General features: G+C 46.4%; 11 non-coding genes and 1 pseudogene across 11 annotated transcripts; all 12 read left to right on the plus strand.

The window, feature by feature from the left end:
* Nucleotides 1-170: 170 nt before the first annotated feature.
* On the plus strand, nucleotides 171-361 carry LOC130304255 (U2 spliceosomal RNA). Its single transcript, XR_008854043.1, has one exon. It is a non-coding gene; the product is annotated as a U2 spliceosomal RNA (small nuclear RNA).
* Nucleotides 362-2,447: 2,086 nt separating this feature from the next.
* On the plus strand, nucleotides 2,448-2,607 carry LOC130304290 (U2 spliceosomal RNA; annotated as a pseudogene).
* Nucleotides 2,608-3,302: 695 nt separating this feature from the next.
* Nucleotides 3,303-3,487, plus strand: LOC130304284 (U2 spliceosomal RNA). The gene has a single exon (XR_008854071.1). It is a non-coding gene; the product is annotated as a U2 spliceosomal RNA (small nuclear RNA).
* A 2,097-nt stretch (nucleotides 3,488-5,584) lies between these two features.
* On the plus strand, nucleotides 5,585-5,775 carry LOC130304280 (U2 spliceosomal RNA). The gene has a single exon (XR_008854067.1). It is a non-coding gene; the product is annotated as a U2 spliceosomal RNA (small nuclear RNA).
* A 2,097-nt stretch (nucleotides 5,776-7,872) lies between these two features.
* Nucleotides 7,873-8,063, plus strand: LOC130304282 (U2 spliceosomal RNA). Its single transcript, XR_008854069.1, has one exon. It is a non-coding gene; the product is annotated as a U2 spliceosomal RNA (small nuclear RNA).
* A 2,095-nt stretch (nucleotides 8,064-10,158) lies between these two features.
* Nucleotides 10,159-10,349, plus strand: LOC130304256 (U2 spliceosomal RNA). The gene has a single exon (XR_008854044.1). It is a non-coding gene; the product is annotated as a U2 spliceosomal RNA (small nuclear RNA).
* A 2,095-nt stretch (nucleotides 10,350-12,444) lies between these two features.
* Nucleotides 12,445-12,635, plus strand: LOC130304257 (U2 spliceosomal RNA). Its single transcript, XR_008854045.1, has one exon. It is a non-coding gene; the product is annotated as a U2 spliceosomal RNA (small nuclear RNA).
* A 2,091-nt stretch (nucleotides 12,636-14,726) lies between these two features.
* LOC130304258 (U2 spliceosomal RNA) lies at nucleotides 14,727-14,917 on the plus strand. Its single transcript, XR_008854046.1, has one exon. It is a non-coding gene; the product is annotated as a U2 spliceosomal RNA (small nuclear RNA).
* Nucleotides 14,918-17,012: 2,095 nt separating this feature from the next.
* Nucleotides 17,013-17,203, plus strand: LOC130304260 (U2 spliceosomal RNA). The gene has a single exon (XR_008854047.1). It is a non-coding gene; the product is annotated as a U2 spliceosomal RNA (small nuclear RNA).
* A 2,093-nt stretch (nucleotides 17,204-19,296) lies between these two features.
* On the plus strand, nucleotides 19,297-19,487 carry LOC130304261 (U2 spliceosomal RNA). The gene has a single exon (XR_008854048.1). It is a non-coding gene; the product is annotated as a U2 spliceosomal RNA (small nuclear RNA).
* Nucleotides 19,488-21,582: 2,095 nt separating this feature from the next.
* On the plus strand, nucleotides 21,583-21,773 carry LOC130304262 (U2 spliceosomal RNA). The gene has a single exon (XR_008854049.1). It is a non-coding gene; the product is annotated as a U2 spliceosomal RNA (small nuclear RNA).
* Nucleotides 21,774-23,862: 2,089 nt separating this feature from the next.
* On the plus strand, nucleotides 23,863-24,053 carry LOC130304263 (U2 spliceosomal RNA). Its single transcript, XR_008854050.1, has one exon. It is a non-coding gene; the product is annotated as a U2 spliceosomal RNA (small nuclear RNA).
* Nucleotides 24,054-25,437: the final 1,384 nt, after the last annotated feature.

Here is a 25,437-nt window from a genome sequence, read left to right on the forward strand (position 1 = left end):
GTCTTGCTGCTTAGCAATAATGGTATGGGTTTAGGTTCTGCTGTGTGTACTGGTGGTTGACTGCCCCCCAGCCCAGAGTGTGCATGGAAAATTGTCTGGCAGCCTCCCTGACAGCAAGCAGTGATAGTGCCCATGAAGGGGACCTTGTTGGGCCCGCCCCTTTCACGGTTATCGCTTCTCGGCCTTTTGGCTAAGATCAAGTGTAGTATCTGTTCTTATCAGTTTAATATCTGATACGTCCCCTATCTGGGGACCATATATTAAATGGATTTTTGAGAACGGGGGCCGATTTCGAAGCTTGCTTCCGTCGCCCTATGCATTGACCCGATATGGCAGTATCTTCGGGTACAGTGCACCACCCCCTTACAGGGTTAAAAAGAAAGATTCCTACTTTCATTGCTACCTGCTTGCTGGCTAGCCAGCTAGCCAGCCCTGTGGGCCTTGCTGCTGCTGCAGCCAAAAAACAAAAGGTGGTGCTGCTGCTGCTTCTGCTGCTTCTGCTTCTGCTTGTGTCTGGCCCCTGTTGGAGCGTCCAGGCACAGGACTTCTGCTGCTGCTGACTAAATGGCCTCCTTAATTGGATCATTTGAGTAGCCAGCACACCTGTGCAGGTAGGGCATGACATGATAGGCAGCTGCCTTGATAGCGGGTGGGTGCTGAATGTTCCTAATTGACAAAATAAGATTAATGCTTATGAAGAAATATAAAATCTCATCCCTTCCCCAATATCGCGCCACACCCCTACCCCTTAATTCCCTGGTTGAACGTGATGGACATATGTCTTTTTTCGACCGTACTAACTATGTAACTATGTAACATAACATGGGGGGGGGGGGGGGGGTCTCCTGGCTGTTCACACAGGTGTGTCATTGCTGTACATTGACCATGCATTGCTTCTGTGGTATTGCAAAGGCAAAGACAAATGCTTCCAGCCATCCATTGCACTAATGGATTGGTCATCAGCTGGCTGTCTATGTCCCGCATCAATATAGACCAAAGTACAGAGGGTTAGGCTATGCTATTGTGCACCTACCTGATGCATCAGAAGGTGCGAGGCCCTTGCTAAATTCTGTGCACAGACTTTGAGATCTATGCTTTAGACTGTATCTAAACCTGCTCCAACATGGACTGACATTCTGGCCTACTTTCAGCCGATGCGACTTGTCTGTCGCTGAACAGTCGCTTTTTATGTATTCAGCACCTATGTATAATGTTGTAAAAATGCTCTAGAAGCTAAAGTCGCAGAAATGTCACACATATTTGGCCTGCAACTTTCTGTGCGACAAATTCAGACAGGAAAAATCAGTATAAATCCTTAGAAAATTATCCCCCAGTGTCTCCATCTGCTGGCGGTATTGAATAAGCATTGCTGCACTGATGGGGTATGCATTAGACGAAAAAAAAGAAGAAAAAGAAGAATAATACGCCCAGAAAAGAGGCGAAAAGGAGAAAAACGTAAAAAAACGTGAAAAAAAAGTAAGAGGAAGAGAAGGGAAAAAAAGGTGGAAATGGGTTTAAAAGTGATTTCGGCGGAGAAATATATATATATATATATATATATATATATATATATATGCGCACACACACACATAGATATAAACGTATTCTCCGTTGAGATATTGCAGCCGCTGCTGTGTCCAGGCCCAGGAGCCTTAGCACTGTGCTGTGATGTCACTCAATACCACTGACATCACTAGGTGTAAACAACATCTCTCCTTTGCTGTGTATGTGACTATGGAGCTGTTTGGTGATGTCGTCTATTACGGCCTTCATAGAAGCAACAGGAGATTGTTGCATCCATCTTGAACCCTCAGAACTACAGTGCTATGATGTCACTCACTTCCACAGGCCTTGCAGAGTGTAAACAACAACAACCCAGCTTTGTTGTGTATGTAACCAAAGGGATTTGTGATGTCACCTAGAACCTTCACAGCAGCGACAGCTTTATGAGGAGCATCAGCACTGCTCTGCCTGAGCAGAACCATCACCGCCATAGGTTGTCAAATAACCCGGATTTAACCCACACAGGTAAGTCCAATGGGGTGCAGGCATGTCCTCTATGCTTACAGCTTCCCGTGGGTGTTGGTTTGATACCGTTTGGGGACAGCCAAGGAGGCATCTGCAGGCAACAAAGGTAGGTGTGTGCTTGTGTGTGTGTTTCCTATGCAGATCCTAAGCCCAGTGTCACATGCAAGTAGGAGGAGTAAGAAGGGTTCCTGGCAAATCCGGGTTATGGATTGCATTTAAAAAGGCCCCGTGGGAGTGCAATGGGCCCCTGTCTTGCTGCTTAGCAATAATGGTATGGGTTTAGGTTCTGCTGTGTGTACTGGTGGTTGACTGCCCCCCAGCCCAGAGTGTGCATGGAAAATTGTCTGGCAGCCTCCCTGACAGCAAGCAGTGATAGTGCCCATGAAGGGGACCTTGTTGGGCCCGCCCCTTTCACGGTTATCGCTTCTCGGCCTTTTGGCTAAGATCAAGTGTAGTATCTGTTCTTATCAGTTTTCATGCTGGTGGGGATGGGTGCTGCATGGAGGATGCAGGTGTACCAGGGCTTTCCGGGGCTGGTTCTGAGGAATCAGCTCGACGGCTGCCCCGATGTGACCTGTTCCCTCCGGGTCTCGCCATGAGGCTGAGAGGGTCTAGAGCCGAGGTACTTTTGTGCCTCGGGGAGTGGTGACCCCGAGGTGCCGAAACTCACTGGGAGAATAGGCTCACTGAGTTGAAGCACGGGCACCATAATCTCTTCACCTTGTGGCACTCACCTCTTGATTCCCGGCCTTCTGGCTAGGATCAGAGAAATTTTTATAGATCCGGCCGGATGTCCGGGCAGTATATCTGCACACATTCACTTATTTATTTATTTTTTTGTCTCACTGTGTCACTTTTTGCGTGTTGTGTGTTCACAGGATTTGTCAGGATGCGGTAGCCCTTCTGGGTGTCCCTCCTGGCGGTCTAGGGGAGGTGTGTGTGGCCATTAGGTTCCGCACCTCCCTGCAAACACCCCGGGTACCCCTGCTTTGGCAGGGTACCTACCGTAATCGGCTCTGCGGGCAGATACCTTGGCCAACGCCAAGGGGGATGCCGGGAGCATTTGTGGTCCCCTAGTAGCTTTGGCGAAAAGGGACATCGAACCTGGAACCTCGCAGGTACCTTTTGGTCCGGAGGCGAAGGGTAAGGTTTGTTGGGGGGCCTCTCTCCTATCGGAGAAGGGCTTGCGATAGACCGCATCCTTTGTGCACATTTTTTTTAGTGTAACACGTTTGCACTTTTTCTTGCACTTTGGGTGAATCGAAAGCACGTTCCTCGGCTTTAGATAAAAAAAAAAAAAAAAAAATCTGTTCTTATCAGTTTAATATCTGATACGTCCCCTATCTGGGGACCATATATTAAATGGATTTTTGAGAACGGGGGCCGATTTCGAAGCTTGCTTCCGTCGCCCTATGCATTGACCCGATATGGCAGTATCTTCGGGTACAGTGCACCACCCCCTTACAGGGTTAAAAAGAAAGATTCCTACTTTCATTGCTACCTGCTTGCTGGCTAGCCAGCTAGCCAGCCCTGTGGGCCTTGCTGCTGCTGCAGCCAAAAAACAAAAGGTGGTGCTGCTGCTGCTTCTGCTGCTTCTGCTTCTGCTTGTGTCTGGCCCCTGTTGGAGCGTCCAGGCACAGGACTTCTGCTGCTGCTGACTAAATGGCCTCCTTAATTGGATCATTTGAGTAGCCAGCACACCTGTGCAGGTAGGGCATGACATGATAGGCAGCTGCCTTGATAGCGGGTGGGTGCTGAATGTTCCTAATTGACAAAATAAGATTAATGCTTATGAAGAAATATAAAATCTCATCCCTTCCCCAATATCGCGCCACACCCCTACCCCTTAATTCCCTGGTTGAACGTGATGGACATATGTCTTTTTTCGACCGTACTAACTATGTAACTATGTAACATAACATGGGGGGGGGGGGGGGGTCTCCTGGCTGTTCACACAGGTGTGTCATTGCTGTACATTGACCATGCATTGCTTCTGTGGTATTGCAAAGGCAAAGACAAATGCTTCCAGCCATCCATTGCACTAATGGATTGGTCATCAGCTGGCTGTCTATGTCCCGCATCAATATAGACCAAAGTACAGAGGGTTAGGCTATGCTATTGTGCACCTACCTGATGCATCAGAAGGTGCGAGGCCCTTGCTAAATTCTGTGCACAGACTTTGAGATCTATGCTTTAGACTGTATCTAAACCTGCTCCAACATGGACTGACATTCTGGCCTACTTTCAGCCGATGCGACTTGTCTGTCGCTGAACAGTCGCTTTTTATGTATTCAGCACCTATGTATAATGTTGTAAAAATGCTCTAGAAGCTAAAGTCGCAGAAATGTCACACATATTTGGCCTGCAACTTTCTGTGCGACAAATTCAGACAGGAAAAATCAGTATAAATCCTTAGAAAATTATCCCCCAGTGTCTCCATCTGCTGGCGGTATTGAATAAGCATTGCTGCACTGATGGGGTATGCATTAGACGAAAAAAAAGAAGAAAAAGAAGAATAATACGCCCAGAAAAGAGGCGAAAAGGAGAAAAACGTAAAAAAACGTGAAAAAAAAGTAAGAGGAAGAGAAGGGAAAAAAAGGTGGAAATGGGTTTAAAAGTGATTTCGGCGGAGAAATATATATATATATATATATATATATATATATATATATATATATATATATGCGCACACACACACATAGATATAAACGTATTCTCCGTTGAGATATTGCAGCCGCTGCTGTGTCCAGGCCCAGGAGCCTTAGCACTGTGCTGTGATGTCACTCAATACCACTGACATCACTAGGTGTAAACAACATCTCTCCTTTGCTGTGTATGTGACTATGGAGCTGTTTGGTGATGTCGTCTATTACGGCCTTCATAGAAGCAACAGGAGATTGTTGCATCCATCTTGAACCCTCAGAACTACAGTGCTATGATGTCACTCACTTCCACAGGCCTTGCAGAGTGTAAACAACAACAACCCAGCTTTGTTGTGTATGTAACCAAAGGGATTTGTGATGTCACCTAGAACCTTCACAGCAGCGACAGCTTTATGAGGAGCATCAGCACTGCTCTGCCTGAGCAGAACCATCACCGCCATAGGTTGTCAAATAACCCGGATTTAACCCACACAGGTAAGTCCAATGGGGTGCAGGCATGTCCTCTATGCTTACAGCTTCCCGTGGGTGTTGGTTTGATACCGTTTGGGGACAGCCAAGGAGGCATCTGCAGGCAACAAAGGTAGGTGTGTGCTTGTGTGTGTGTTTCCTATGCAGATCCTAAGCCCAGTGTCACATGCAAGTAGGAGGAGTAAGAAGGGTTCCTGGCAAATCCGGGTTATGGATTGCATTTAAAAAGGCCCCGTGGGAGTGCAATGGGCCCCTGTCTTGCTGCTTAGCAATAATGGTATGGGTTTAGGTTCTGCTGTGTGTACTGGTGGTTGACTGCCCCCCAGCCCAGAGTGTGCATGGAAAATTGTCTGGCAGCCTCCCTGACAGCAAGCAGTGATAGTGCCCATGAAGGGGACCTTGTTGGGCCCGCCCCTTTCACGGTTATCGCTTCTCGGCCTTTTGGCTAAGATCAAGTGTAGTATCTGTTCTTATCAGTTTAATATCTGATACGTCCCCTATCTGGGGACCATATATTAAATGGATTTTTGAGAACGGGGGCCGATTTCGAAGCTTGCTTCCGTCGCCCTATGCATTGACCCGATATGGCAGTATCTTTGGGTACAGTGCACCACCCCCTTACAGGGTTAAAAAGAAAGATTCCTACTTTCATTGCTACCTGCTTGCTGGCTAGCCAGCTAGCCAGCCCTGTGGGCCTTGCTGCTGCTGCAGCCAAAAAACAAAAGGTGGTGCTGCTGCTGCTTCTGCTGCTTCTGCTTCTGCTTGTGTCTGGCCCCTGTTGGAGCGTCCAGGCACAGGACTTCTGCTGCTGCTGACTAAATGGCCTCCTTAATTGGATCATTTGAGTAGCCAGCACACCTGTGCAGGTAGGGCATGACATGATAGGCAGCTGCCTTGATAGCGGGTGGGTGCTGAATGTTCCTAATTGACAAAATAAGATTAATGCTTATGAAGAAATATAAAATCTCATCCCTTCCCCAATATCGCGCCACACCCCTACCCCTTAATTCCCTGGTTGAACGTGATGGACATATGTCTTTTTTCGACCGTACTAACTATGTAACTATGTAACATAACATGGGGGGGGGGGGGGGGGGGGGGGGTCTCCTGGCTGTTCACACAGGTGTGTCATTGCTGTACATTGACCATGCATTGCTTCTGTGGTATTGCAAAGGCAAAGACAAATGCTTCCAGCCATCCATTGCACTAATGGATTGGTCATCAGCTGGCTGTCTATGTCCCGCATCAATATAGACCAAAGTACAGAGGGTTAGGCTATGCTATTGTGCACCTACCTGATGCATCAGAAGGTGCGAGGCCCTTGCTAAATTCTGTGCACAGACTTTGAGATCTATGCTTTAGACTGTATCTAAACCTGCTCCAACATGGACTGACATTCTGGCCTACTTTCAGCCGATGCGACTTGTCTGTCGCTGAACAGTCGCTTTTTATGTATTCAGCACCTATGTATAATGTTGTAAAAATGCTCTAGAAGCTAAAGTCGCAGAAATGTCACACATATTTGGCCTGCAACTTTCTGTGCGACAAATTCAGACAGGAAAAATCAGTATAAATCCTTAGAAAATTATCCCCCAGTGTCTCCATCTGCTGGCGGTATTGAATAAGCATTGCTGCACTGATGGGGCATGCATTAGACGAAAAAAAAGAAGAAAAAGAAGAATAATACGCCCAGAAAAGAGGCGAAAAGGAGAAAAACGTAAAAAAACGTGAAAAAAAAGTAAGAGGAAGAGAAGGGAAAAAAAGGTGGAAATGGGTTTAAAAGTGATTTCGGCGGAGAAATATATATATATATATATATATATATATATATATATATATATGCGCACACACACACATAGATATAAACGTATTCTCCGTTGAGATATTGCAGCCGCTGCTGTGTCCAGGCCCAGGAGCCTTAGCACTGTGCTGTGATGTCACTCAATACCACTGACATCACTAGGTGTAAACAACATCTCTCCTTTGCTGTGTATGTGACTATGGAGCTGTTTGGTGATGTCGTCTATTACGGCCTTCATAGAAGCAACAGGAGATTGTTGCATCCATCTTGAACCCTCAGAACTACAGTGCTATGATGTCACTCACTTCCACAGGCCTTGCAGAGTGTAAACAACAACAACCCAGCTTTGTTGTGTATGTAACCAAAGGGATTTGTGATGTCACCTAGAACCTTCACAGCAGCGACAGCTTTATGAGGAGCATCAGCACTGCTCTGCCTGAGCAGAACCATCACCGCCATAGGTTGTCAAATAACCCGGATTTAACCCACACAGGTAAGTCCAATGGGGTGCAGGCATGTCCTCTATGCTTACAGCTTCCCGTGGGTGTTGGTTTGATACCGTTTGGGGACAGCCAAGGAGGCATCTGCAGGCAACAAAGGTAGGTGTGTGCTTGTGTGTGTGTTTCCTATGCAGATCCTAAGCCCAGTGTCACATGCAAGTAGGAGGAGTAAGAAGGGTTCCTGGCAAATCCGGGTTATGGATTGCATTTAAAAAGGCCCCGTGGGAGTGCAATGGGCCCCTGTCTTGCTGCTTAGCAATAATGGTATGGGTTTAGGTTCTGCTGTGTGTACTGGTGGTTGACTGCCCCCCAGCCCAGAGTGTGCATGGAAAATTGTCTGGCAGCCTCCCTGACAGCAAGCAGTGATAGTGCCCATGAAGGGGACCTTGTTGGGCCCGCCCCTTTCACGGTTATCGCTTCTCGGCCTTTTGGCTAAGATCAAGTGTAGTATCTGTTCTTATCAGTTTAATATCTGATACGTCCCCTATCTGGGGACCATATATTAAATGGATTTTTGAGAACGGCGGCCGATTTCGAAGCTTGCTTCCGTCGCCCTATGCATTGACCCGATATGGCAGTATCTTCGGGTACAGTGCACCACCCCCTTACAGGGTTAAAAAGAAAGATTCCTACTTTCATTGCTACCTGCTTGCTGGCTAGCCAGCTAGCCAGCCCTGTGGGCCTTGCTGCTGCTGCAGCCAAAAAACAAAAGGTGGTGCTGCTGCTGCTTCTGCTGCTTCTGCTTCTGCTTGTGTCTGGCCCCTGTTGGAGCGTCCAGGCACAGGACTTCTGCTGCTGCTGACTAAATGGCCTCCTTAATTGGATCATTTGAGTAGCCAGCACACCTGTGCAGGTAGGGCATGACATGATAGGCAGCTGCCTTGATAGCGGGTGGGTGCTGAATGTTCCTAATTGACAAAATAAGATTAATGCTTATGAAGAAATATAAAATCTCATCCCTTCCCCAATATCGCGCCACACCCCTACCCCTTAATTCCCTGGTTGAACGTGATGGACATATGTCTTTTTTCGACCGTACTAACTATGTAACTATGTAACATAACATGGGGGGGGGGGGGGGGTCTCCTGGCTGTTCACACAGGTGTGTCATTGCTGTACATTGACCATGCATTGCTTCTGTGGTATTGCAAAGGCAAAGACAAATGCTTCCAGCCATCCATTGCACTAATGGATTGGTCATCAGCTGGCTGTCTATGTCCCGCATCAATATAGACCAAAGTACAGAGGGTTAGGCTATGCTATTGTGCACCTACCTGATGCATCAGAAGGTGCGAGGCCCTTGCTAAATTCTGTGCACAGACTTTGAGATCTATGCTTTAGACTGTATCTAAACCTGCTCCAACATGGACTGACATTCTGGCCTACTTTCAGCCGATGCGACTTGTCTGTCGCTGAACAGTCGCTTTTTATGTATTCAGCACCTATGTATAATGTTGTAAAAATGCTCTAGAAGCTAAAGTCGCAGAAATGTCACACATATTTGGCCTGCAACTTTCTGTGCGACAAATTCAGACAGGAAAAATCAGTATAAATCCTTAGAAAATTATCCCCCAGTGTCTCCATCTGCTGGCGGTATTGAATAAGCATTGCTGCACTGATGGGGTATGCATTAGACGAAAAAAAAGAAGAAAAAGAAGAATAATACGCCCAGAAAAGAGGCGAAAAGGAGAAAAACGTAAAAAAACGTGAAAAAAAAGTAAGAGGAAGAGAAGGGAAAAAAAGGTGGAAATGGGTTTAAAAGTGATTTCGGCGGAGAAATATATATATATATATATATATATATATATATATATATATATATATATGCGCACACACACACATAGATATAAACGTATTCTCCGTTGAGATATTGCAGCCGCTGCTGTGTCCAGGCCCAGGAGCCTTAGCACTGTGCTGTGATGTCACTCAATACCACTGACATCACTAGGTGTAAACAACATCTCTCCTTTGCTGTGTATGTGACTATGGAGCTGTTTGGTGATGTCGTCTATTACGGCCTTCATAGAAGCAACAGGAGATTGTTGCATCCATCTTGAACCCTCAGAACTACAGTGCTATGATGTCACTCACTTCCACAGGCCTTGCAGAGTGTAAACAACAACAACCCAGCTTTGTTGTGTATGTAACCAAAGGGATTTGTGATGTCACCTAGAACCTTCACAGCAGCGACAGCTTTATGAGGAGCATCAGCACTGCTCTGCCTGAGCAGAACCATCACCGCCATAGGTTGTCAAATAACCCGGATTTAACCCACACAGGTAAGTCCAATGGGGTGCAGGCATGTCCTCTATGCTTACAGCTTCCCGTGGGTGTTGGTTTGATACCGTTTGGGGACAGCCAAGGAGGCATCTGCAGGCAACAAAGGTAGGTGTGTGCTTGTGTGTGTGTTTCCTATGCAGATCCTAAGCCCAGTGTCACATGCAAGTAGGAGGAGTAAGAAGGGTTCCTGGCAAATCCGGGTTATGGATTGCATTTAAAAAGGCCCCGTGGGAGTGCAATGGGCCCCTGTCTTGCTGCTTAGCAATAATGGTATGGGTTTAGGTTCTGCTGTGTGTACTGGTGGTTGACTGCCCCCCAGCCCAGAGTGTGCATGGAAAATTGTCTGGCAGCCTCCCTGACAGCAAGCAGTGATAGTGCCCATGAAGGGGACCTTGTTGGGCCCGCCCCTTTCACGGTTATCGCTTCTCGGCCTTTTGGCTAAGATCAAGTGTAGTATCTGTTCTTATCAGTTTAATATCTGATACGTCCCCTATCTGGGGACCATATATTAAATGGATTTTTGAGAACGGGGGCCGATTTCGAAGCTTGCTTCCGTCGCCCTATGCATTGACCCGATATGGCAGTATCTTCGGGTACAGTGCACCACCCCCTTACAGGGTTAAAAAGAAAGATTCCTACTTTCATTGCTACCTGCTTGCTGGCTAGCCAGCTAGCCAGCCCTGTGGGCCTTGCTGCTGCTGCAGCCAAAAAACAAAAGGTGGTGCTGCTGCTGCTTCTGCTGCTTCTGCTTCTGCTTGTGTCTGGCCCCTGTTGGAGCGTCCAGGCACAGGACTTCTGCTGCTGCTGACTAAATGGCCTCCTTAATTGGATCATTTGAGTAGCCAGCACACCTGTGCAGGTAGGGCATGACATGATAGGCAGCTGCCTTGATAGCGGGTGGGTGCTGAATGTTCCTAATTGACAAAATAAGATTAATGCTTATGAAGAAATATAAAATCTCATCCCTTCCCCAATATCGCGCCACACCCCTACCCCTTAATTCCCTGGTTGAACTTGATGGACATATGTCTTTTTTCGACCGTACTAACTATGTAACTATGTAACATAACATGGGGGGGGGGGGGGGGTCTCCTGGCTGTTCACACAGGTGTGTCATTGCTGTACATTGACCATGCATTGCTTCTGTGGTATTGCAAAGGCAAAGACAAATGCTTCCAGCCATCCATTGCACTAATGGATTGGTCATCAGCTGGCTGTCTATGTCCCGCATCAATATAGACCAAAGTACAGAGGGTTAGGCTATGCTATTGTGCACCTACCTGATGCATCAGAAGGTGCGAGGCCCTTGCTAAATTCTGTGCACAGACTTTGAGATCTATGCTTTAGACTGTATCTAAACCTGCTCCAACATGGACTGACATTCTGGCCTACTTTCAGCCGATGCGACTTGTCTGTCGCTGAACAGTCGCTTTTTATGTATTCAGCACCTATGTATAATGTTGTAAAAATGCTCTAGAAGCTAAAGTCGCAGAAATGTCACACATATTTGGCCTGCAACTTTCTGTGCGACAAATTCAGACAGGAAAAATCAGTATAAATCCTTAGAAAATTATCCCCCAGTGTCTCCATCTGCTGGCGGTATTGAATAAGCATTGCTGCACTGATGGGGTATGCATTAGACGAAAAAAAAGAAGAAAAAGAAGAATAATACGCCCAGAAAAGAGGCGAAAAGGAGAAAAACGTAAAAAAACGTGAAAAAAAAGTAAGAGGAAGAGAAGGGAAAAAAAGGTGGAAATGGGTTTAAAAGTGATTTCGGCGGAGAAATATATATATATATATATATATATATATATATATATATATATATATATGCGCACACACACACATAGATATAAACGTATTCTCCGTTGAGATATTGCAGCCGCTGCTGTGTCCAGGCCCAGGAGCCTTAGCACTGTGCTGTGATGTCACTCAATACCACTGACATCACTAGGTGTAAACAACATCTCTCCTTTGCTGTGTATGTGACTATGGAGCTGTTTGGTGATGTCGTCTATTACGGCCTTCATAGAAGCAACAGGAGATTGTTGCATCCATCTTGAACCCTCAGAACTACAGTGCTATGATGTCACTCACTTCCACAGGCCTTGCAGAGTGTAAACAACAACAACCCAGCTTTGTTGTGTATGTAACCAAAGGGATTTGTGATGTCACCTAGAACCTTCACAGCAGCGACAGCTTTATGAGGAGCATCAGCACTGCTCTGCCTGAGCAGAACCATCACCGCCATAGGTTGTCAAATAACCCGGATTTAACCCACACAGGTAAGTCCAATGGGGTGCAGGCATGTCCTCTATGCTTACAGCTTCCCGTGGGTGTTGGTTTGATACCGTTTGGGGACAGCCAAGGAGGCATCTGCAGGCAACAAAGGTAGGTGTGTGCTTGTGTGTGTGTTTCCTATGCAGAGCCTAAGCCCAGTGTCACATGCAAGTAGGAGGAGTAAGAAGGGTTCCTGGCAAATCCGGGTTATGGATTGCATTTAAAAAGGCCCCGTGGGAGTGCAATGGGCCCCTGTCTTGCTGCTTAGCAATAATGGTATGGGTTTAGGTTCTGCTGTGTGTACTGGTGGTTGACTGCCCCCCAGCCCAGAGTGTGCATGGAAAATTGTCTGGCAGCCTCCCTGACAGCAAGCAGTGATAGTGCCCATGAAGGGGACCTTGTTGGGCCCGCCCCTTTCACGGTTATCGCTTCTCGGCCTTTTGGCTAAGATCAAGTGTAGTATCTGTTCTTATCAGTTTAATATCTGATACGTCCCCTATCTGGGGACCATATATTAAATGGATTTTTGAGAACGGGGGCCGATTTCGAAGCTTGCTTCCGTCGCCCTATGCATTGACCCGATATGGCAGTATCTTCGGGTACAGTGCACCACCCCCTTACAGGGTTAAAAAGAAAGATTCCTACTTTCATTGCTACCTGCTTGCTGGCTAGCCAGCTAGCCAGCCCTGTGGGCCTTGCTGCTGCTGCAGCCAAAAAACAAAAGGTGGTGCTGCTGCTGCTTCTGCTGCTTCTGCTTCTGCTTGTGTCTGGCCCCTGTTGGAGCGTCCAGGCACAGGACTTCTGCTGCTGCTGACTAAATGGCCTCCTTAATTGGATCATTTGAGTAGCCAGCACACCTGTGCAGGTAGGGCATGACATGATAGGCAGCTGCCTTGATAGCGGGTGGGTGCTGAATGTTCCTAATTGACAAAATAAGATTAATGCTTATGAAGAAATATAAAATCTCATCCCTTCCCCAATATCGCGCCACACCCCTACCCCTTAATTCCCTGGTTGAACTTGATGGACATATGTCTTTTTTCGACCGTACTAACTATGTAACTATGTAACATAACATGGGGGGGGGGGGGGGGTCTCCTGGCTGTTCACACAGGTGTGTCATTGCTGTACATTGACCATGCATTGCTTCTGTGGTATTGCAAAGGCAAAGACAAATGCTTCCAGCCATCCATTGCACTAATGGATTGGTCATCAGCTGGCTGTCTATGTCCCGCATCAATATAGACCAAAGTACAGAGGGTTAGGCTATGCTATTGTGCACCTACCTGATGCATCAGAAGGTGCGAGGCCCTTGCTAAATTCTGTGCACAGACTTTGAGATCTATGCTTTAGACTGTATCTAAACCTGCTCCAACATGGACTGACATTCTGGCCTACTTTCAGCCGATGCGACTTGTCTGTCGCTGAACAGTCGCTTTTTATGTATTCAGCACCTATGTATAATGTTGTAAAAATGCTCTAGAAGCTAAAGTCGCAGAAATGTCACACATATTTGGCCTGCAACTTTCTGTGCGACAAATTCAGACAGGAAAAATCAGTATAAATCCTTAGAAAATTATCCCCCAGTGTCTCCATCTGCTGGCGGTATTGAATAAGCATTGCTGCACTGATGGGGTATGCATTAGACGAAAAAAAAGAAGAAAAAGAAGAATAATACGCCCAGAAAAGAGGCGAAAAGGAGAAAAACGTAAAAAAACGTGAAAAAAAAGTAAGAGGAAGAGAAGGGAAAAAAAGGTGGAAATGGGTTTAAAAGTGATTTCGGCGGAGAAATATATATATATATATATATATATATATATATATATATATATATGCGCACACACACACATAGATATAAACGTATTCTCCGTTGAGATATTGCAGCCGCTGCTGTGTCCAGGCCCAGGAGCCTTAGCACTGTGCTGTGATGTCACTCAATACCACTGACATCACTAGGTGTAAACAACATCTCTCCTTTGCTGTGTATGTGACTATGGAGCTGTTTGGTGATGTCGTCTATTACGGCCTTCATAGAAGCAACAGGAGATTGTTGCATCCATCTTGAACCCTCAGAACTACAGTGCTATGATGTCACTCACTTCCACAGGCCTTGCAGAGTGTAAACAACAACAACCCAGCTTTGTTGTGTATGTAACCAAAGGGATTTGTGATGTCACCTAGAACCTTCACAGCAGCGACAGCTTTATGAGGAGCATCAGCACTGCTCTGCCTGAGCAGAACCATCACCGCCATAGGTTGTCAAATAACCCGGATTTAACCCACACAGGTAAGTCCAATGGGGTGCAGGCATGTCCTCTATGCTTACAGCTTCCCGTGGGTGTTGGTTTGATACCGTTTGGGGACAGCCAAGGAGGCATCTGCAGGCAACAAAGGTAGGTGTGTGCTTGTGTGTGTGTTTCCTATGCAGATCCTAAGCCCAGTGTCACATGCAAGTAGGAGGAGTAAGAAGGGTTCCTGGCAAATCCGGGTTATGGATTGCATTTAAAAAGGCCCCGTGGGAGTGCAATGGGCCCCTGTCTTGCTGCTTAGCAATAATGGTATGGGTTTAGGTTCTGCTGTGTGTACTGGTGGTTGACTGCCCCCCAGCCCAGAGTGTGCATGGAAAATTGTCTGGCAGCCTCCCTGACAGCAAGCAGTGATAGTGCCCATGAAGGGGACCTTGTTGGGCCCGCCCCTTTCACGGTTATCGCTTCTCGGCCTTTTGGCTAAGATCAAGTGTAGTATCTGTTCTTATCAGTTTAATATCTGATACGTCCCCTATCTGGGGACCATATATTAAATGGATTTTTGAGAACGGGGGCCGATTTCGAAGCTTGCTTCCGTCGCCCTATGCATTGACCCGATATGGCAGTATCTTCGGGTACAGTGCACCACCCCCTTACAGGGTTAAAAAGAAAGATTCCTACTTTCATTGCTACCTGCTTGCTGGCTAGCCAGCTAGCCAGCCCTGTGGGCCTTGCTGCTGCTGCAGCCAAAAAACAAAAGGTGGTGCTGCTGCTGCTTCTGCTGCTTCTGCTTCTGCTTGTGTCTGGCCCCTGTTGGAGCGTCCAGGCACAGGACTTCTGCTGCTGCTGACTAAATGGCCTCCTTAATTGGATCATTTGAGTAGCCAGCACACCTGTGCAGGTAGGGCATGACATGATAGGCAGCTGCCTTGATAGCGGGTGGGTGCTGAATGTTCCTAATTGACAAAATAAGATTAATGCTTATGAAGAAATATAAAATCTCATCCCTTCCCCAATATCGCGCCACACCCCTACCCCTTAATTCCCTGGTTGAACTTGATGGACATATGTCTTTTTTCGACCGTACTAACTATGTAACTATGTAACATAACATGGGGGGGGGGGGGGTCTCCTGGCTGTTCACACAGGTGTGTCATTGCTGTACATTGACCATGCATTGCTTCTGTGGTATTGCAAAGGCAAAGACAAATGCTTCCAGCCATCCATTGCACTAATGGATTGGTCATCAGCTGGCTGTCTATGTCCCGCATCAATATAGACCAAAGTACAGAGGGTTAGGCTATGCTATTGTGCACCTACCTGATGCATCAGAAGGTGCGAGGCCCTTGCTAAATTCTGTGCACAGACTTTGAGATCTATGCTTTAGACTGTATCTAAACCTGCTCCAACATGGACTGACATTCTGGCCTACTTTCAGCCGATGCGACTTGTCTGTCGCTGAACAGTCGCTTTTTATGTATTCAGCACCTATGTATAATGTTGTAAAAATGCTCTAGAAGCTAAAGTCGCAGAAATGTCACACATATTTGGCCTGCAACTTTCTGTGCGACAAATTCAGACAGGAAAAATCAGTATAAATCCTTAGAAAATTATCCCCCAGTGTCTCCATCTGCTGGCGGTATTGAATAAGCATTGCTGCACTGATGGGGTATGCATTAGACGAAAAAAAAGAAGAAAAAGAAGAATAATACGCCCAGAAAAGAGGCGAAAAGGAGAAAAACGTAAAAAAACGTGAAAAAAAAGTAAGAGGAAGAGAAGGGAAAAAAAGGTGGAAATGGGTTTAAAAGTGATTTCGGCGGAGAAATATATATATATATATATATATATATATATATATATATATATATATATATGCGCACACACACACATAGATATAAACGTATTCTCCGTTGAGATATTGCAGCCGCTGCTGTGTCCAGGCCCAGGAGCCTTAGCACTGTGCTGTGATGTCACTCAATACCACTGACATCACTAGGTGTAAACAACATCTCTCCTTTGCTGTGTATGTGACTATGGAGCTGTTTGGTGATGTCGTCTATTACGGCCTTCATAGAAGCAACAGGAGATTGTTGCATCCATCTTGAACCCTCAGAACTACAGTGCTATGATGTCACTCACTTCCACAGGCCTTGCAGAGTGTAAACAACAACAACCCAGCTTTGTTGTGTATGTAACCAAAGGGATTTGTGATGTCACCTAGAACCTTCACAGCAGCGACAGCTTTATGAGGAGCATCAGCACTGCTCTGCCTGAGCAGAACCATCACCGCCATAGGTTGTCAAATAACCCGGATTTAACCCACACAGGTAAGTCCAATGGGGTGCAGGCATGTCCTCTATGCTTACAGCTTCCCGTGGGTGTTGGTTTGATACCGTTTGGGGACAGCCAAGGAGGCATCTGCAGGCAACAAAGGTAGGTGTGTGCTTGTGTGTGTGTTTCCTATGCAGATCCTAAGCCCAGTGTCACATGCAAGTAGGAGGAGTAAGAAGGGTTCCTGGCAAATCCGGGTTATGGATTGCATTTAAAAAGGCCCCGTGGGAGTGCAATGGGCCCCTGTCTTGCTGCTTAGCAATAATGGTATGGGTTTAGGTTCTGCTGTGTGTACTGGTGGTTGACTGCCCCCCAGCCCAGAGTGTGCATGGAAAATTGTCTGGCAGCCTCCCTGACAGCAAGCAGTGATAGTGCCCATGAAGGGGACCTTGTTGGGCCCGCCCCTTTCACGGTTATCGCTTCTCGGCCTTTTGGCTAAGATCAAGTGTAGTATCTGTTCTTATCAGTTTAATATCTGATACGTCCCCTATCTGGGGACCATATATTAAATGGATTTTTGAGAACGGGGGCCGATTTCGAAGCTTGCTTCCGTCGCCCTATGCATTGACCCGATATGGCAGTATCTTCGGGTACAGTGCACCACCCCCTTACAGGGTTAAAAAGAAAGATTCCTACTTTCATTGCTACCTGCTTGCTGGCTAGCCAGCTAGCCAGCCCTGTGGGCCTTGCTGCTGCTGCAGCCAAAAAACAAAAGGTGGTGCTGCTGCTGCTTCTGCTGCTTCTGCTTCTGCTTGTGTCTGGCCCCTGTTGGAGCGTCCAGGCACAGGACTTCTGCTGCTGCTGACTAAATGGCCTCCTTAATTGGATCATTTGAGTAGCCAGCACACCTGTGCAGGTAGGGCATGACATGATAGGCAGCTGCCTTGATAGCGGGTGGGTGCTGAATGTTCCTAATTGACAAAATAAGATTAATGCTTATGAAGAAATATAAAATCTCATCCCTTCCCCAATATCGCGCCACACCCCTACCCCTTAATTCCCTGGTTGAACGTGATGGACATATGTCTTTTTTCGACCGTACTAACTATGTAACTATGTAACATAACATGGGGGGGGGGGGGGGGGGGGTCTCCTGGCTGTTCACACAGGTGTGTCATTGCTGTACATTGACCATGCATTGCTTCTGTGGTATTGCAAAGGCAAAGACAAATGCTTCCAGCCATCCATTGCACTAATGGATTGGTCATCAGCTGGCTGTCTATGTCCCGCATCAATATAGACCAAAGTACAGAGGGTTAGGCTATGCTATTGTGCACCTACCTGATGCATCAGAAGGTGCGAGGCCCTTGCTAAATTCTGTGCACAGACTTTGAGATCTATGCTTTAGACTGTATCTAAACCTGCTCCAACATGGACTGACATTCTGGCCTACTTTCAGCCGATGCGACTTGTCTGTCGCTGAACAGTCGCTTTTTATGTATTCAGCACCTATGTATAATGTTGTAAAAATGCTCTAGAAGCTAAAGTCGCAGAAATGTCACACATATTTGGCCTGCAACTTTCTGTGCGACAAATTCAGACAGGAAAAATCAGTATAAATCCTTAGAAAATTATCCCCCAGTGTCTCCATCTGCTGGCGGTATTGAATAAGCATTGCTGCACTGATGGGGTATGCATTAGACGAAAAAAAAGAAGAAAAAGAAGAATAATACGCCCAGAAAAGAGGCGAAAAGGAGAAAAACGTAAAAAAACGTGAAAAAAAAGTAAGAGGAAGAGAAGGGAAAAAAAGGTGGAAATGGGTTTAAAAGTGATTTCGGCGGAGAAATATATATATATATATATATATATATATATATATATATATATGCGCACACACACACATAGATATAAACGTATTCTCCGTTGAGATATTGCAGCCGCTGCTGTGTCCAGGCCCAGGAGCCTTAGCACTGTGCTGTGATGTCACTCAATACCACTGACATCACTAGGTGTAAACAACATCTCTCCTTTGCTGTGTATGTGACTATGGAGCTGTTTGGTGATGTCGTCTATTACGGCCTTCATAGAAGCAACAGGAGATTGTTGCATCCATCTTGAACCCTCAGAACTACAGTGCTATGATGTCACTCACTTCCACAGGCCTTGCAGAGTGTAAACAACAACAACCCAGCTTTGTTGTGTATGTAACCAAAGGGATTTGTGATGTCACCTAGAACCTTCACAGCAGCGACAGCTTTATGAGGAGCATCAGCACTGCTCTGCCTGAGCAGAACCATCACCGCCATAGGTTGTCAAATAACCCGGATTTAACCCACACAGGTAAGTCCAATGGGGTGCAGGCATGTCCTCTATGCTTACAGCTTCCCGTGGGTGTTGGTTTGATACCGTTTGGGGACAGCCAAGGAGGCATCTGCAGGCAACAAAGGTAGGTGTGTGCTTGTGTGTGTGTTTCCTATGCAGATCCTAAGCCCAGTGTCACATGCAAGTAGGAGGAGTAAGAAGGGTTCCTGGCAAATCCGGGTTATGGATTGCATTTAAAAAGGCCCCGTGGGAGTGCAATGGGCCCCTGTCTTGCTGCTTAGCAATAATGGTATGGGTTTAGGTTCTGCTGTGTGTACTGGTGGTTGACTGCCCCCCAGCCCAGAGTGTGCATGGAAAATTGTCTGGCAGCCTCCCTGACAGCAAGCAGTGATAGTGCCCATGAAGGGGACCTTGTTGGGCCCGCCCCTTTCACGGTTATCGCTTCTCGGCCTTTTGGCTAAGATCAAGTGTAGTATCTGTTCTTATCAGTTTAATATCTGATACGTCCCCTATCTGGGGACCATATATTAAATGGATTTTTGAGAACGGGGGCCGATTTCGAAGCTTGCTTCCGTCGCCCTATGCATTGACCCGATATGGCAGTATCTTCGGGTACAGTGCACCACCCCCTTACAGGGTTAAAAAGAAAGATTCCTACTTTCATTGCTACCTGCTTGCTGGCTAGCCAGCTAGCCAGCCCTGTGGGCCTTGCTGCTGCTGCAGCCAAAAAACAAAAGGTGGTGCTGCTGCTGCTTCTGCTGCTTCTGCTTCTGCTTGTGTCTGGCCCCTGTTGGAGCGTCCAGGCACAGGACTTCTGCTGCTGCTGACTAAATGGCCTCCTTAATTGGATCATTTGAGTAGCCAGCACACCTGTGCAGGTAGGGCATGACATGATAGGCAGCTGCCTTGATAGCGGGTGGGTGCTGAATGTTCCTAATTGACAAAATAAGATTAATGCTTATGAAGAAATATAAAATCTCATCCCTTCCCCAATATCGCGCCACACCCCTACCCCTTAATTCCCTGGTTGAACGTGATGGACATATGTCTTTTTTCGACCGTACTAACTATGTAACTATGTAACATAACATGGGGGGGGGGGGGGGGGGGGTCTCCTGGCTGTTCACACAGGTGTGTCATTGCTGTACATTGACCATGCATTGCTTCTGTGGTATTGCAAAGGCAAAGACAAATGCTTCCAGCCATCCATTGCACTAATGGATTGGTCATCAGCTGGCTGTCTATGTCCCGCATCAATATAGACCAAAGTACAGAGGGTTAGGCTATGCTATTGTGCACCTACCTGATGCATCAGAAGGTGCGAGGCCCTTGCTAAATTCTGTGCACAGACTTTGAGATCTATGCTTTAGACTGTATCTAAACCTGCTCCAACATGGACTGACATTCTGGCCTACTTTCAGCCGATGCGACTTGTCTGTCGCTGAACAGTCGCTTTTTATGTATTCAGCACCTATGTATAATGTTGTAAAAATGCTCTAGAAGCTAAAGTCGCAGAAATGTCACACATATTTGGCCTGCAACTTTCTGTGCGACAAATTCAGACAGGAAAAATCAGTATAAATCCTTAGAAAATTATCCCCCAGTGTCTCCATCTGCTGGCAGTATTGAATAAGCATTGCTGCACTGATGGGGTATGCATTAGACGAAAAAAAAGAAGAAAAAGAAGAATAATACGCCCAGAAAAGAGGCGAAAAGGAGAAAAACGTAAAAAAACGTGAAAAAAAAGTAAGAGGAAGAGAAGGGAAAAAAAGGTGGAAATGGGTTTAAAAGTGATTTCGGCGGAGAAATATATATATATATATATATATATATATATATATATATATATATGCGCACACACACACATAGATATAAACGTATTCTCCGTTGAGATATTGCAGCCGCTGCTGTGTCCAGGCCCAGGAGCCTTAGCACTGTGCTGTGATGTCACTCAATACCACTGACATCACTAGGTGTAAACAACATCTCTCCTTTGCTGTGTATGTGACTATGGAGCTGTTTGGTGATGTCGTCTATTACGGCCTTCATAGAAGCAACAGGAGATTGTTGCATCCATCTTGAACCCTCAGAACTACAGTGCTATGATGTCACTCACTTCCACAGGCCTTGCAGAGTGTAAACAACAACAACCCAGCTTTGTTGTGTATGTAACCAAAGGGATTTGTGATGTCACCTAGAACCTTCACAGCAGCGACAGCTTTATGAGGAGCATCAGCACTGCTCTGCCTGAGCAGAACCATCACCGCCATAGGTTGTCAAATAACCCGGATTTAACCCACACAGGTAAGTCCAATGGGGTGCAGGCATGTCCTCTATGCTTACAGCTTCCCGTGGGTGTTGGTTTGATACCGTTTGGGGACAGCCAAGGAGGCATCTGCAGACAACAAAGGTAGGTGTGTGCTTGTGTGTGTGTTTCCTATGCAGATCCTAAGCCCAGTGTCACATGCAAGTAGGAGGAGTAAGAAGGGTTCCTGGCAAATCCGGGTTATGGATTGCATTTAAAAAGGCCCCGTGGGAGTGCAATGGGCCCCTGTCTTGCTGCTTAGCAATAATGGTATGGGTTTAGGTTCTGCTGTGTGTACTGGTGGTTGACTGCCCCCCAGCCCAGAGTGTGCATGGAAAATTGTCTGGCAGCCTCCCTGACAGCAAGCAGTGATAGTGCCCATGAAGGGGACCTTGTTGGGCCCGCCCCTTTCACGGTTATCGCTTCTCGGCCTTTTGGCTAAGATCAAGTGTAGTATCTGTTCTTATCAGTTTAATATCTGATACGTCCCCTATCTGGGGACCATATATTAAATGGATTTTTGAGAACGGGGGCCGATTTCGAAGCTTGCTTCCGTCGCCCTATGCATTGACCCGATATGGCAGTATCTTCGGGTACAGTGCACCACCCCCTTACAGGGTTAAAAAGAAAGATTCCTACTTTCATTGCTACCTGCTTGCTGGCTAGCCAGCTAGCCAGCCCTGTGGGCCTTGCTGCTGCTGCAGCCAAAAAACAAAAGGTGGTGCTGCTGCTGCTTCTGCTGCTTCTGCTTGTGTCTGGCCCCTGTTGGAGCGTCCAGGCACAGGACTTCTGCTGCTGCTGACTAAATGGCCTCCTTAATTGGATCATTTGAGTAGCCAGCACACCTGTGCAGGTAGGGCATGACATGATAGGCAGCTGCCTTGATAGCGGGTGGGTGCTGAATGTTCCTAATTGACAAAATAAGATTAATGCTTATGAAGAAATATAAAATCTCATCCCTTCCCCAATATCGCGCCACACCCCTACCCCTTAATTCCCTGGTTGAACGTGATGGACATATGTCTTTTTTCGACCGTACTAACTATGTAACTATGTAACATAACATGGGGGGGGGGGGGGGGGGGGTCTCCTGGCTGTTCACACAGGTGTGTCATTGCTGTACATTGACCATGCATTGCTTCTGTGGTATTGCAAAGGCAAAGACAAATGCTTCCAGCCATCCATTGCACTAATGGATTGGTCATCAGCTGGCTGTCTATGTCCCGCATCAATATAGACCAAAGTACAGAGGGTTAGGCTATGCTATTGTGCACCTACCTGATGCATCAGAAGGTGCGAGGCCCTTGCTAAATTCTGTGCACAGACTTTGAGATCTATGCTTTAGACTGTATCTAAACCTGCTCCAACATGGACTGACATTCTGGCCTACTTTCAGCCGATGCGACTTGTCTGTCGCTGAACAGTCGCTTTTTATGTATTCAGCACCTATGTATAATGTTGTAAAAATGCTCTAGAAGCTAAAGTCGCAGAAATGTCACACATATTTGGCCTGCAACTTTCTGTGCGACAAATTCAGACAGGAAAAATCAGTATAAATCCTTAGAAAATTATCCCCCAGTGTCTCCATCTGCTGGCGGTATTGAATAAGCATTGCTGCACTGATGGGGTATGCATTAGACGAAAAAAAAGAAGAAAAAGAAGAATAATACGCCCAGAAAAGAGGCGAAAAGGAGAAAAACGTAAAAAAACTTGAAAAAAAAGTAAGAGGAAGAGAAGGGAAAAAAAGGTGGAAATGGGTTTAAAAGTGATTTCGGCGGAGAAATATATATATATATATATATATATATATATATATATATATATATGCGCACACACACACATAGATATAAACGTATTCTCCGTTGAGATATTGCAGCCGCTGCTGTGTCCAGGCCCAGGAGCCTTAGCACTGTGCTGTGATGTCACTCAATACCACTGACATCACTAGGTGTAAACAACATCTCTCCTTTGCTGTGTATGTGACTATGGAGCTGTTTGGTGATGTCGTCTATTACGGCCTTCATAGAAGCAACAGGAGATTGTTGCATCCATCTTGAACCCTCAGAACTACAGTGCTATGATGTCACTCACTTCCACAGGCCTTGCAGAGTGTAAACAACAACAACCCAGCTTTGTTGTGTATGTAACCAAAGGGATTTGTGATGTCACCTAGAACCTTCACAGCAGCGACAGCTTTATGAGGAGCATCAGCACTGCTCTGCCTGAGCAGAACCATCACCGCCATAGGTTGTCAAATAACCCGGATTTAACCCACACAGGTAAGTCCAATGGGGTGCAGGCATGTCCTCTATGCTTACAGCTTCCCGTGGGTGTTGGTTTGATACCGTTTGGGGACAGCCAAGGAGGCATCTGCAGGCAACAAAGGTAGGTGTGTGCTTGTGTGTGTGTTTCCTATGCAGATCCTAAGCCCAGTGTCACATGCAAGTAGGAGGAGTAAGAAGGGTTCCTGGCAAATCCGGGTTATGGATTGCATTTAAAAAGGCCCCGTGGGAGTGCAATATGCCCCTGTCTTGCTGCTTAGCAATAATGGTATGGGTTTAGGTTCTGCTGTGTGTACTGGTGGTTGACTGACCCCCAGCCCAGAGTGTGCATGGAAAATTGTCTGGCAGCCTCCCTGACAGCAAGCAGTGATAGTGCCCATGAAGGGGACCTTGTTGGGCCCGCCCCTTTCACGGTTATCGCTTCTCGGCCTTTTGGCTAAGATCAAGTGTAGTATCTGTTCTTATCAGTTTAATATCTGATACGTCCCCTATCTGGGGACCATATATTAAATGGATTTTTGAGAACGGGGGCCGATTTCGAAGCTTGCTTCCGTCGCCCTATGCATTGACCCGATATGGCAGTATCTTCGGGTACAGTGCACCACCCCCTTACAGGGTTAAAAAGAAAGATTCCTACTTTCATTGCTACCTGCTTGCTGGCTAGCCAGCTAGCCAGCCCTGTGGGCCTTGCTGCTGCTGCAGCCAAAAAACAAAAGGTGGTGCTGCTGCTGCTTCTGCTGCTTCTGCTTCTGCTTGTGTCTGGCCCCTGTTGGAGCGTCCAGGCACAGGACTTCTGCTGCTGCTGACTAAATGGCCTCCTTAATTGGATCATTTGAGTAGCCAGCACACCTGTGCAGGTAGGGCATGACATGATAGGCAGCTGCCTTGATAGCGGGTGGGTGCTGAATGTTCCTAATTGACAAAATAAGATTAATGCTTATGAAGAAATATAAAATCTCATCCCTTCCCCAATATCGCGCCACACCCCTACCCCTTAATTCCCTGGTTGAACGTGATGGACATATGTCTTTTTTCGACCGTACTAACTATGTAACTATGTAACATAACATGGGGGGGGGGGGGGGGGGGTCTCCTGGCTGTTCACACAGGTGTGTCATTGCTGTACATTGACCATGCATTGCTTCTGTGGTATTGCAAAGGCAAAGACAAATGCTTCCAGCCATCCATTGCACTAATGGATTGGTCATCAGCTGGCTGTCTATGTCCCGCATCAATATAGACCAAAGTACAGAGGGTTAGGCTATGCTATTGTGCACCTACCTGATGCATCAGAAGGTGCGAGGCCCTTGCTAAATTCTGTGCACAGACTTTGAGATCTATGCTTTAGACTGTATCTAAACCTGCTCCAACATGGACTGACATTCTGGCCTACTTTCAGCCGATGCGACTTGTCTGTCGCTGAACAGTCGCTTTTTATGTATTCAGCACCTATGTATAATGTTGTAAAAATGCTCTAGAAGCTAAAGTCGCAGAAATGTCACACATATTTGGCCTGCAACTTTCTGTGCGACAAATTCAGACAGGAAAAATCAGTATAAATCCTTAGAAAATTATCCCCCAGTGTCTCCATCTGCTGGCGGTATTGAATAAGCATTGCTGCACTGATGGGGTATGCATTAGACGAAAAAAAAAGAAGAAAAAGAAGAATAATACGCCCAGAAAAGAGGCGAAAAGGAGAAAAACGTAAAAAAACGTGAAAAAAAAGTAAGAGGAAGAGAAGGGAAAAAAAGGTGGAAATGGGTTTAAAAGTGATTTCGGCGGAGAAATATATATATATATATATATATATATATATATATATATATATGCGCACACACACACATAGATATAAACGTATTCTCCGTTGAGATATTGCAGCCGCTGCTGTGTCCAGGCCCAGGAGCCTTAGCACTGTGCTGTGATGTCACTCAATACCACTGACATCACTAGGTGTAAACAACATCTCTCCTTTGCTGTGTATGTGACTATGG

The sequence above is a fragment of the Hyla sarda genome, unplaced genomic scaffold (assembly GCF_029499605.1).
Source record: "Hyla sarda isolate aHylSar1 unplaced genomic scaffold, aHylSar1.hap1 scaffold_1268, whole genome shotgun sequence".
Classification (NCBI taxonomy): Eukaryota; Metazoa; Chordata; class Amphibia; order Anura; family Hylidae; genus Hyla; species Hyla sarda.